At 43.9% G+C, this 12174-nt stretch overlaps 1 protein-coding gene across 4 annotated transcripts in view; it reads right to left on the bottom strand.

Annotated features, from left to right (window-relative positions):
- LOC133147118 (uncharacterized) overlaps positions 1-100 on the bottom strand; it is a 4967-nt gene extending 4867 nt beyond the window's left edge. For 2 of the 4 annotated variants that reach the window (XM_061271207.1, XM_061271205.1), the window contains exon 1: positions 1-99. This exon is cut by the window's left edge and continues 242 nt beyond it. The gene's annotated coding sequence lies outside the window, so the exon portion shown is untranslated. The other 2 variants (XM_061271208.1, XM_061271206.1) reach the window with 2 other exon arrangements.
- Positions 101-12174: the final 12074 nt, after the last annotated feature.

Genomic DNA, 12174 nt, shown 5'->3' on the forward strand with positions numbered 1-12174 from the left:
TTAAATAACTCCAACACTGAACACCATTTTAATCAGAATGTGTTAAAATGACACTTTGAGAGTTGAAATCAACTCTGACATGTTTAACCCTGAAATTTCAACACTCCAGTTTTTGCTGTGTAGGTTGGCATCGAAAAAAACGCTCTCGGGTGCTTTAGAGTGCCGAGTTTATCACTGCGCATGAAGAAATGACCACCTCCAACGTTTGGTTTATGTTTTATAAGCATTTTTAATTTTATTGCTTAAATCGCATTTTCTCGGCGAGCTGAGCGCTTTTTCTGAATTGTGCCGCTCCCGTCACTCTGGTTAGGTTGGCATAAAAAAAAACGCTCTCGGGTGCTTTAGAGTGCCGAGTTTATCACTGCGCATGAAGAAATGACCACCTCCAACGTTTGGTTTATGTTTTATAAGCATTTTTAATTTTATTTCTTAAATCGCATTTTCTCGGCGAGCTGAGCACTTTTTCTGAATTGTGCCGCTCCCGTCACTCTGGTTAGGTTGGCATCGAAAAAAACGCTCTCGGGTGCTTTAGAGTGCCGAGTTTATCACTGCGCATGAAGAAATGACCACCTCCAACGTTTGGTTTATGTTTTATAAGCATTTTTAATTTTATTGCTTAAATCGCATTTTCTCGGCGAGCTGAGCGCTTTTTCTGAATTGTGCCTGTCCCGTCACTCTGGTTAGGTTGGCATCGAAAAAAACGCTCTCGGGTGCTTTAGAGTGCCGATTTATTCACTGCGCATGAAGAAATGACCACCTCCAACGTTTGGTTTATGTTTAATAAGCATTTTCAATTTTATTGCTTAAATCGCATTTTCTCGGCGAGCTGAGCGCTTTTTCTGAATTGTGCCGCTCCCGTCACTCTGGTTAGGTTGGCATCGAAAAAAACGCTCTCGGGTGCTTTAGAGTGCCGAGTTATTCACTGCGCATGAAGAAATGACAACCTCCAACGTTTGGTTTATGTTTAATAAGCATTTTTAATTTTATTGCTTAAATCGCATTTTCTCGGCGAGCTGAGCACTTTTTCTGAATTGTGCCGCTCCCGTCACTCTGGTTAGGTTGGCATCGAAAAAAACGCTCTCGGGTGCTTTAGAGTGCCGAGTTATTCACTGCGCATGAAGAAATGACCACCTCCAACGTTTGGTTTATGTTTTATAAGCATTTTTAATTTTATTGCTTAAATCGCATTTTCTCGGCGAGCTGAGCGCTTTTTCTGAATTGTGCCGCTCCCGTCACTCTGGTTAGGTTGGCATCGAAAAAAACGCTCTCGGGTGCTTTAGAGTGCCGAGTTTATTACTGCGCATTAAGAAATGACCAACTCCAACGTTTGGTTTATGTTTTATAAGCATTTTTAATTTTATTGCCTAAATCGCATTTTCTCGGCGAGCTGAGCACTTTTTCTGAATTGTGCCGCTCCCGTCACTCTGGTTAGGTTGGCATCGAAAAAAACGCTCTCGGGTGCTTTAGAGTGCCGAGTTTATTACTGCGCATTAAGAAATGACCACCTCCAACGTTTGGTTTATGTTTTATAAGCATTTTTAATTGTATTGCTTGAATCGCATTTTCTCGGCGAGCTGAGCACTTTTTCTGAATTGTGCCGCTCCCGTCACTCTGGTTAGGTTGGCATCGAAAAAAACGCTCTCGGGTGCTTTAGAGTGCCGAGTTTATTACTGCGCATTAAGAAATGACCACCTCCAACGTTTGGTTTATGTTTTATAAGCATTTTTAATTTTATTGCTTAAATCGCATTTTCTCGGCGAGCTGAGCACTTTTTCTGAATTGTGCCGCTCCCGTCACTCTGGTTAGGTTGGCATCGAAAAAAACGCTCTCGGGTGCTTTAGAGTGCCGAGTTATTCACTGCGCACGTAGAAATGACCACCTCCAACGTTTGGTTTATGTTTTATAAGCATTTTTAATTTTATTGCTTAAATCGCATTTTCTCGGCGAGCTGAGCGCTTTTTCTGAATTGTGCCGCTCCCGTCACTCTGGTTAGGTTGGCATCGAAAAAAACGCTCTCGGGTGCTTTAGAGTGCCGAGTTTATTACTGCGCATTAAGAAATGACCACCTCCAACGTTTGGTTTATGTTTTATAAGCATTTTTAATTTTATTGCTTAAATCGAATTTTCTCGGCGAGCTGAGCACTTTTTCTGAATTGTGCCGCTCCCGTCACTCTGGTTAGGTTGGCATCGAAAAAAACGCTCTCGGGTGCTTTAGAGTGCCGAGTTTATTACTGCGCATTAAGAAATGACCACCTCCAACGTTTGGTTTATGTTTTATAAGCATTTTTAATTTTATTGCTTAAATCGCATTTTCTCGGCGAGCTGAGCGCTTTTTCTGAATTGTGCCGCTCCCGTCACTCTGGTTAGGTTGGCATCGAAAAAAACGCTATCGGGTGCTTTAGAGTGCCGAGTTATTCACTGCGCATGAAGAAATGACCACCTCCAACGTTTGGTTTATGTTTAATAAGCATTTTTAATTTTATTGCTTAAATCGCATTTTCTCGGCGAGCTGAGCACTTTTTCTGAATTGTGCCGCTCCCGTCACTCTGGTTAGGTTGGCATCGAAAAAAACGCTCTCGGGTGCTTTAGAGTGCCGAGTTTATTACTGCGCATTAAGAAATGACCACCTCCAACGTTTGGTTTATGTTTAATAAGCATTTTTAATTTTATTGCTTAAATCGCATTTTCTCGGCGAGCTGAGCGCTTTTTCTGAATTGTGCCGCTCCCGTCACTCTGGTTAGGTTGGCATCGAAAAAAACGCTCTCGGGTGCTTTAGAGTGCCGAGTTATTCACTGCGCATGAAGAAATGACCACCTCCAACGTTTGGTTTATGTTTAATAAGCATTTTTAATTTTATTGCTTAAATCGCATTTTCTCGGCGAGCTGAGCACTTTTTCTGAATTGTGCCGCTCCCGTCACTCTGGTTAGGTTGGCATCGAAAAAAACGCTCTCGGGTGCTTTAGAGTGCCGAGTTTATTACTGCGCATTAGGAAATGACCACCTCCAACGTTTGGTTTATGTTTTATAAGCATTTTTAATTTTATTGCTTAAATCGCATTTTCTCGGCGAGCTGAGCGCTTTTTCTGAATTGTGCCGCTTCCGTCACTCTGGTTAGGTTGGCATCGAAAAAAACGCTCTCGGGTGCTTTAGAGTGCCGAGTTTATTACTGCGCATTAAGAAATGACCACCTCCAACGTTTGGTTTATGTTTTATAAGCATTTTTAATTTTATTGCTTAAATCGCATTTTCTCGGCGAGCTGAGCACTTTTTCTGAATTGTGCCGCTCCCGTCACTCTGGTTGGTTGGCATTGAGGTAAATTTTAGATTCTAGGCGTCGCCGTATGTCACCTTAAATGGTGACTTAGCTGCAGTGAGGAGACCATAAGCTATTTTGGCTGGCCAGAGATGCCTCAGTTTCTGCAAGGTATAGCAACTTAGAATATAGAAGGGAGCAGCTGTTGTTATGCAGGGGAAAGCGTCTTCTACATGTCCTTCTTAGGACATTTGGGAGCAACGAGTAGACTAAAATACGAACAGCAGCTGCACCCCAAGTCATGACATCAACGGTTCGGGCAGGTATAAGATAGGCTTGTCTGTCAGAGGGGGGAGCTTTTTTTGGGGCGAACATCTGTGCCGTCGAGAGCTGAACCATCTTTGCTTTTGGGGCCACTCAAACTTTTGGAGAGACATCACTTTGACATCGGTTGAATAAAATCTTTTCCCAATCAGCCGTGTGTCACTGGAGTGCTTGGCCGGGACAGCCATTGTCCACTGAGTGTTTTTTGGAGACCAGCGAAACAACAAAGACCATTCACCACATTTTTGGCGTCACGAACAGGATTCGTGTTCCCCCGGGGAATTCGCGCCCGCTTCCTGAGCGAGAATTCAGCGGTCGACCAGCGGCTGTCATTAAGGTGAGATGCTTCGCCCGCAGTTGCCGCGATATGCTCGGTTCTTGGACAGGTGGGGGGTCGGCCCCTTGAGGGGGGCAGTTACAACCGAATCTGATGTGGCCATGAGCTGTCTCGGGAGTAAGTTGTCTCTCCCAGTCAAAAAGTCGTCATAAGTCGACTTTCGAAGGGGGAGTGGCCCCAAATAGAAGCAGCAAAGGAAAAATAAAATAAAAATAGAAAATAAATAAAAAATAAGAAATAAAAAGTGAACAGTAACTTAGAACTTAATGGGGAATGTGCACAGTGGAGTGAGTGACATGTCTGGTGAGAATGATGAATGATGAAAAAGAAAAAAGCCCGAAGTAGTGTGGCTCGTGACGGGACAGGTTGTCAGGGACATCGCTGTTGACCGTCACAATAAAAGAATGGTAGAAAGTCCCATAAAACGTGGACTTTAGTTTGGCGACAGATCCGATGGAGGATAGAAATTTTAGCTGTGTGAATGAGGCGAAAACACAGATACGATTGAACACTGTTGCGACAAGAGATAGCCACCCGCTTAGCCCCCAGACGGTTAAAATTCCTGGGACAAGCCGGGACACTGCAGTCGCACCTAATGGCTGTACGGGCCAAGTGCGGTTGCCAAGCTGTTCGGCGGACGTGGAAGTCTCCGTCAAAAGTCCGACATAAAAGGGAGGCTTGCGCTGACCGCGTTTGGCAAATAGGAAAAGTGCGCAGCCTTGGCATCCGTAACTGTGAGCATGAATGTGGAAGTGACCCGGTCAGACCCTTTTTAAGGGTGCCGAAGTGGTCCGGTCAGACCCAGTTATGGGTGCCGAGATCCGGTCAGATTTTAAGGGTACCGAGGAAAATAAAGCGCGCGTAAGCCACGTCGTTTGGACACTGATCGAATTAGAAGTGTGTGGGGGTTACAAGGCTCCTCGATTTAAACGCTGGTGCAAGAAAATGGCAGAGTAAACTCGGTGGGCTGTCATTTTTGAATACCGAGGTAGCTGGTGCGTTATCGCGGCAACGGTCCGATCCCGATTTGTCGAGGCGCACTGTAATAGCATGCACGTCTGTCAAAGTTTGATAAATTTGAGCCGGCGACAAAACTGCTATTGGACGAAGGTTTTGTGCGGCTGCTGTGTGAAAATGGAAAACGTGGAAAAGAGGCCTCTGGGGTTTTAATATTGATATAATTGGTAAAGTAATTTGTGTGCACACTTAAGTTAAATTCTGCAGAATAAAGGGGAGATATACAGCGCTATTAGGAACGAAACGAAACGACACAAAAGTTAAGTAAGACGTGCGTATTTGTCAGTGCATCTGCTCTGATGACAGTTAAAATGACCAAACTGCTCAACAGCAGTTGGAAAGAAGCAAAATGTGGAATGGATTCGAATCCCGTTGTATGTCTTTTGTGTCCGTGTGTAAATTTTGTGAACTCTGTCAGCTTAATGTTGTCTGTTTGAGCTTCCGAATGAATGGACGCGTGAGGCGTGTACTTGTTGGGCCCAGTAAGTGTGTGTGTAGGGGTGTGTGCGTGCGTGTTTGTGTGGGTGCGCGCGTGTCCGTAAGTAGGTGTGTGTGTGTGTGTGTGTGAATGTGCTCATGAGCGCGCATGGGGGTGAGTTTGAGTGTTTGGAAAACCACCAAAAATAACGGATAGTAGAGTGCGCTCTCGTTGCTCTGGGGCGCGTGCACGCCTGCGGTGCCCGCGCGCGGGGGGAGATCTGGCGGTGGGTAGGGCAGGGAGTGGCCAACCTGTATCTGCCCACTGTGTTTAAGGCTGGCCCCTCCCCGCGCGGTGATGCCGAGGCGGGGCGCAGGGCCGAAGTTATGCCCAATTAAGGGGGCCTGCCCTGCCAGCAACGAGAGAAACTATGATAGAATGGTGGAAGACGGAATGCTGAAGGAGCAAAAGAATGCATGACCAACTGGAGAAATAGGAGCATGCGTGTGTTACCCAATACGACACTAATATAGATGTGCATGCAAGTGGAGACAACAAGTTGTGGCTGAAGAGGGTAGCCCCCTCGTAAATAATGGGGGACCCCATTAAGGCCAGCTGGCGCCACCTTTAGCATTCTGAGAGGAATGGCAAGGTGGAACTGAAGAAGAGCCCAACTTGTTAATTTAAATTGTGAAGGAGGACAAATTTAAAACAAATTAGTGATACTGCTTTGTTTCTTTGGAACTCTCCTCAATACTTCTGATTTTCTGTTTGCATAAAAAACCTGAGACGGCAGATACATCCGTTTTCTCCAGGAGGACAAAGAGACACAGACTGAACTTACCGGTCTTCTGGAGAAGAGCTTCGTGGAGCGCCGCATCCAAAATTCTTAAGGCCAGTGTGATTTATCCACAAACTCTTGCAGTTCACTCTCACCCGCAATCAAAGGATTATATAGCAGACTGACAACAGACTGATCATCATAAAGATTGTGAATAACTGTTTTTCAGACAAATCATCATCTCAAACATAAGTCGAGTGCTGGTACAGGAATAGTGCGTGCGGAGTACACCGAATTAAATATCAAGAAAGCGCATGACAATACGGTCCTAAGGGTCGCATCTGAAGTTGGCAAAATCTTATCTCAATTGTTTAATTGACATTGAATCAAAAAAAAAAAAAAAAAAAAAAAAAAAAAAAATGGGAGAAAGGAGCTTTGCAAGCCCGATGATGACTACCCCCATAGAGGTGGTGTTGAGAAACAACCCGCTTATCAAGGGGGTCAAAGAAATATCTAAGAGATGGAATAAGAGATGGCCGGATATTGAAAGGCCTTGGCCGGTGGAAGGGACTTTTAACAGGGAAGTAATCGAGACTATACGAATACTTGTATCAGCATACAAGGCAGGAAATAAAAAAGGAAAAATAGGAGAAAAAAGGAAGGAAAAAAGAGAATGGGAATTGGGATTGTTGAAAATATTTGACGAAGAAGGACTCAAATTGAACCGAGAGTTCAAACAGAAAAAAGAGAAAATGACAGCTGAAATGCTGAAAAATGTGGAGGAAGCTAGGAAATTAATGGAAAAAGCAAACACGCCTTTTTCACATGTGTCCCCTGTTAAGAATCCCCCACCGTATGATGCGAGTGAAAACAACGGTAATGTCTATCCACAACTCCCGATAATCAACCAAGAAGGAAGTTACCAGCTGGAGACGGAGGATAAAGACATTGTCGAAACAGGAAGAGCGAAGACAACCATCATCATGCACCCCAGCCCTACCCACAAAAGAAATAAAGCACGATTTGCGAAGCAAGGCACCTCGGACTACACCAGAAAGGAGGCGCGGTATGACAGCCAGAGTGACGCTGAAGGAGCAGCTGGGGGTTACGCCCCCATAATTAAAAGCATCTTAAAACGAGCGGAGGAAAAAGGACGCACTCCAGGGAAAAAGATTAGGACAAAAACATATTTTAGCAGTACCGACAGTGGGAGCGACAGTAGTGATGACGAGTGGGGCGGCAAGGTCCCAACGCCCACCTCATGCTCCACCCCCATGGCTATAGAGGATTGGAGACGAACGGCTTTAATAAGCATTAAGACCAAGAAAAAGCAATGCCTGGAAATGACCACCTCCAACGTTTGGTTTATGTTTAATAAGCATTTTTAATTTTATTGCTTAAATCGCATTTTCTCGGCGAGCTGAGCGCTTTTTCTGAATTGTGCCGCTCCCGTCACTCTGGTTAGGTTGGCATCGAAAAAAACGCTCTCGGGTGCTTTAGAGTGCCGAGTTATTCACTGCGCATGAAGAAATGACAACCTCCAACGTTTGGTTTATGTTTAATAAGCATTTTTAATTTTATTGCTTAAATCGCATTTTCTCGGCGAGCTGAGCACTTTTTCTGAATTGTGCCGCTCCCGTCACTCTGGTTAGGTTGGCATCGAAAAAAACGCTCTCGGGTGCTTTAGAGTGCCGAGTTTATTACTGCGCATTAAGAAATGACCACCTCCAACGTTTGGTTTATGTTTTATAAGCATTTTTAATTTTATTGCTTAAATCGCATTTTCTCGGCGAGCTGAGCGCTTTTTCTGAATTGTGCCGCTCCCGTCACTCTGGTTAGGTTGGCATCGAAAAAAACGCTCTCGGGTGCTTTAGAGTGCCGAGTTTATTACTGCGCATTAAGAAATGACCACCTCCAACGTTTGGTTTATGTTTTATAAGCATTTTTAATTTTATTGCTTAAATCGCATTTTCTCGGCGAGCTGAGCACTTTTTCTGAATTGTGCCGCTCCCGTCACTCTGGTTAGGTTGGCATCGAAAAAAACGCTCTCGGGTGCTTTAGAGTGCCGAGTTATTCACTGCGCATGGAGAAATGACCACCTCCAACGTTTGGTTTATGTTTTATAAGCATTTTTAATTTTATTGCTTAAATCGCATTTTCTCGGCGAGCTGAGCACTTTTTCTGAATTGTGCCGCTCCCGTCACTCTGGTTAGGTTGGCATCGAAAAAAACGCTCTCGGGTGCTTTAGAGTGCCGAGTTTATCACTGCGCATGAAGAAATGACCACCTCCAACGTTTGGTTTATGTTTTATAAGCATTTTTAATTTTATTGCTTAAATCGCATTTTCTCGGCGAGCTGAGCGCTTTTTCTGAATTGTGCCGCTCCTTTAACTCTGGTTAGGTTGGCATCGAAAAAAACGCTCTCGGGTGCTTTAGAGTGCCGAGTTTATTACTGCGCATTAGGAAATGACCACCTCCAACGTTTGGTTTATGTTTTATAAGCATTTTTAATTTTATTGCTTAAATCGCATTTTCTCGGCGAGCTGAGCGCTTTTTCTGAATTGTGCCGCTCCCGTCACTCTGGTTAGGTTGGCATCGAAAAAAACGCTCTCGGGTGCTTTAGAGTGCCGAGTTTATTACTGCGCATTAAGAAATGACCACCTCCAACGTTTGGTTTATGTTTTATAAGCATTTTTAATTTTATTGCTTAAATCGCATTTTCTCGGCGAGCTGAGCACTTTTTCTGAATTGTGCCGCTCCCGTCACTCTGGTTAGGTTGGCATCGAAAAAAACGCTCTCAGGTGCTTTAGAGTGCCGAGTTTATTACTGCGCATTAAGAAATGACCACCTCCAACGTTTGGTTTATGTTTTATAAGCATTTTTAATTTTATTGCTTAAATCGCATTTTCTCGGCGAGCTGAGCACTTTTTCTGAATTGTGCCGCTCCCGTCACTCTGGTTAGGTTGGCATCGAAAAAAACGCTCTCGGGTGCTTTAGAGTGCCGAGTTTATTACTGCGCATTAAGAAATGACCACCTCCAACGTTTGGTTTATGTTTTATAAGCATTTTTAATTTTATTGCTTAAATCGCATTTTCTCGGCGAGCTGAGCACTTTTTCTGAATTGTGCCGCTCCCGTAACTCTGGTTAGGTTGGCATCGAAAAAAACGCTCTCGGGTGCTTTAGAGTGCCGGGTTATTCACTGCGCATGAAGAAATGACCACCTCCAACGTTTGGTTTATGTTTAATAAGCATTTTTAATTTTATTGCTTGAATCGCATTTTCTCGGCGAGCTGAGCACTTTTTCTGAATTGTGCCGCTCCCGTCACTCTGGTTAGGTTGGCATCGAAAAAAACGCTCTCGGGTGCTTTAGAGTGCCGAGTTTATCACTGCGCATGAAGAAATGACCACCTCCAACGTTTGGTTTATGTTTTATAAGCATTTTTAATTTTATTGCTTAAATCGCATTTTCTCGGCGAGCTGAGCGCTTTTTCTGAATTGTGCCGCTCCCGTCACTCTGGTTAGGTTGGCATAAAAAAAAACGCTCTCGGGTGCTTTAGAGTGCCGAGTTTATCACTGCGCATGAAGAAATGACCACCTCCAACGTTTGGTTTATGTTTTATAAGCATTTTTAATTTTATTTCTTAAATCGCATTTTCTCGGCGAGCTGAGCACTTTTTCTGAATTGTGCCGCTCCCGTCACTCTGGTTAGGTTGGCATCGAAAAAAACGCTCTCGGGTGCTTTAGAGTGCCGAGTTTATCACTGCGCATGAAGAAATGACCACCTCCAACGTTTGGTTTATGTTTTATAAGCATTTTTAATTTTATTGCTTAAATCGCATTTTCTCGGCGAGCTGAGCGCTTTTTCTGAATTGTGCCTGTCCCGTCACTCTGGTTAGGTTGGCATCGAAAAAAACGCTCTCGGGTGCTTTAGAGTGCCGATTTATTCACTGCGCATGAAGAAATGACCACCTCCAACGTTTGGTTTATGTTTAATAAGCATTTTCAATTTTATTGCTTAAATCGCATTTTCTCGGCGAGCTGAGCGCTTTTTCTGAATTGTGCCGCTCCCGTCACTCTGGTTAGGTTGGCATCGAAAAAAACGCTCTCGGGTGCTTTAGAGTGCCGAGTTATTCACTGCGCATGAAGAAATGACAACCTCCAACGTTTGGTTTATGTTTAATAAGCATTTTTAATTTTATTGCTTAAATCGCATTTTCTCGGCGAGCTGAGCACTTTTTCTGAATTGTGCCGCTCCCGTCACTCTGGTTAGGTTGGCATCGAAAAAAACGCTCTCGGGTGCTTTAGAGTGCCGAGTTATTCACTGCGCATGAAGAAATGACCACCTCCAACGTTTGGTTTATGTTTTATAAGCATTTTTAATTTTATTGCTTAAATCGCATTTTCTCGGCGAGCTGAGCGCTTTTTCTGAATTGTGCCGCTCCCGTCACTCTGGTTAGGTTGGCATCGAAAAAAACGCTCTCGGGTGCTTTAGAGTGCCGAGTTTATTACTGCGCATTAAGAAATGACCAACTCCAACGTTTGGTTTATGTTTTATAAGCATTTTTAATTTTATTGCCTAAATCGCATTTTCTCGGCGAGCTGAGCACTTTTTCTGAATTGTGCCGCTCCCGTCACTCTGGTTAGGTTGGCATCGAAAAAAACGCTCTCGGGTGCTTTAGAGTGCCGAGTTTATTACTGCGCATTAAGAAATGACCACCTCCAACGTTTGGTTTATGTTTTATAAGCATTTTTAATTGTATTGCTTGAATCGCATTTTCTCGGCGAGCTGAGCACTTTTTCTGAATTGTGCCGCTCCCGTCACTCTGGTTAGGTTGGCATCGAAAAAAACGCTCTCGGGTGCTTTAGAGTGCCGAGTTTATTACTGCGCATTAAGAAATGACCACCTCCAACGTTTGGTTTATGTTTTATAAGCATTTTTAATTTTATTGCTTAAATCGCATTTTCTCGGCGAGCTGAGCACTTTTTCTGAATTGTGCCGCTCCCGTCACTCTGGTTAGGTTGGCATCGAAAAAAACGCTCTCGGGTGCTTTAGAGTGCCGAGTTATTCACTGCGCACGTAGAAATGACCACCTCCAACGTTTGGTTTATGTTTTATAAGCATTTTTAATTTTATTGCTTAAATCGCATTTTCTCGGCGAGCTGAGCGCTTTTTCTGAATTGTGCCGCTCCCGTCACTCTGGTTAGGTTGGCATCGAAAAAAACGCTCTCGGGTGCTTTAGAGTGCCGAGTTTATTACTGCGCATTAAGAAATGACCACCTCCAACGTTTGGTTTATGTTTTATAAGCATTTTTAATTTTATTGCTTAAATCGAATTTTCTCGGCGAGCTGAGCACTTTTTCTGAATTGTGCCGCTCCCGTCACTCTGGTTAGGTTGGCATCGAAAAAAACGCTCTCGGGTGCTTTAGAGTGCCGAGTTTATTACTGCGCATTAAGAAATGACCACCTCCAACGTTTGGTTTATGTTTTATAAGCATTTTTAATTTTATTGCTTAAATCGCATTTTCTCGGCGAGCTGAGCGCTTTTTCTGAATTGTGCCGCTCCCGTCACTCTGGTTAGGTTGGCATCGAAAAAAACGCTATCGGGTGCTTTAGAGTGCCGAGTTATTCACTGCGCATGAAGAAATGACCACCTCCAACGTTTGGTTTATGTTTAATAAGCATTTTTAATTTTATTGCTTAAATCGCATTTTCTCGGCGAGCTGAGCACTTTTTCTGAATTGTGCCGCTCCCGTCACTCTGGTTAGGTTGGCATCGAAAAAAACGCTCTCGGGTGCTTTAGAGTGCCGAGTTTATTACTGCGCATTAAGAAATGACCACCTCCAACGTTTGGTTTATGTTTAATAAGCATTTTTAATTTTATTGCTTAAATCGCATTTTCTCGGCGAGCTGAGCGCTTTTTCTGAATTGTGCCGCTCCCGTCACTCTGGTTAGGTTGGCATCGAAAAAAACGCTCTCGGGTGCTTTAGAGTGCCGAGTTATTCACTGCGCATGAAGAAATGACCACCTCCAACGTTTGGTTTAT

Source organism: Syngnathus typhle, unplaced genomic scaffold, assembly GCF_033458585.1.
Source record: "Syngnathus typhle isolate RoL2023-S1 ecotype Sweden unplaced genomic scaffold, RoL_Styp_1.0 HiC_scaffold_31, whole genome shotgun sequence".
In the NCBI taxonomy this organism is placed as follows: domain Eukaryota; kingdom Metazoa; phylum Chordata; class Actinopteri; order Syngnathiformes; family Syngnathidae; genus Syngnathus; species Syngnathus typhle.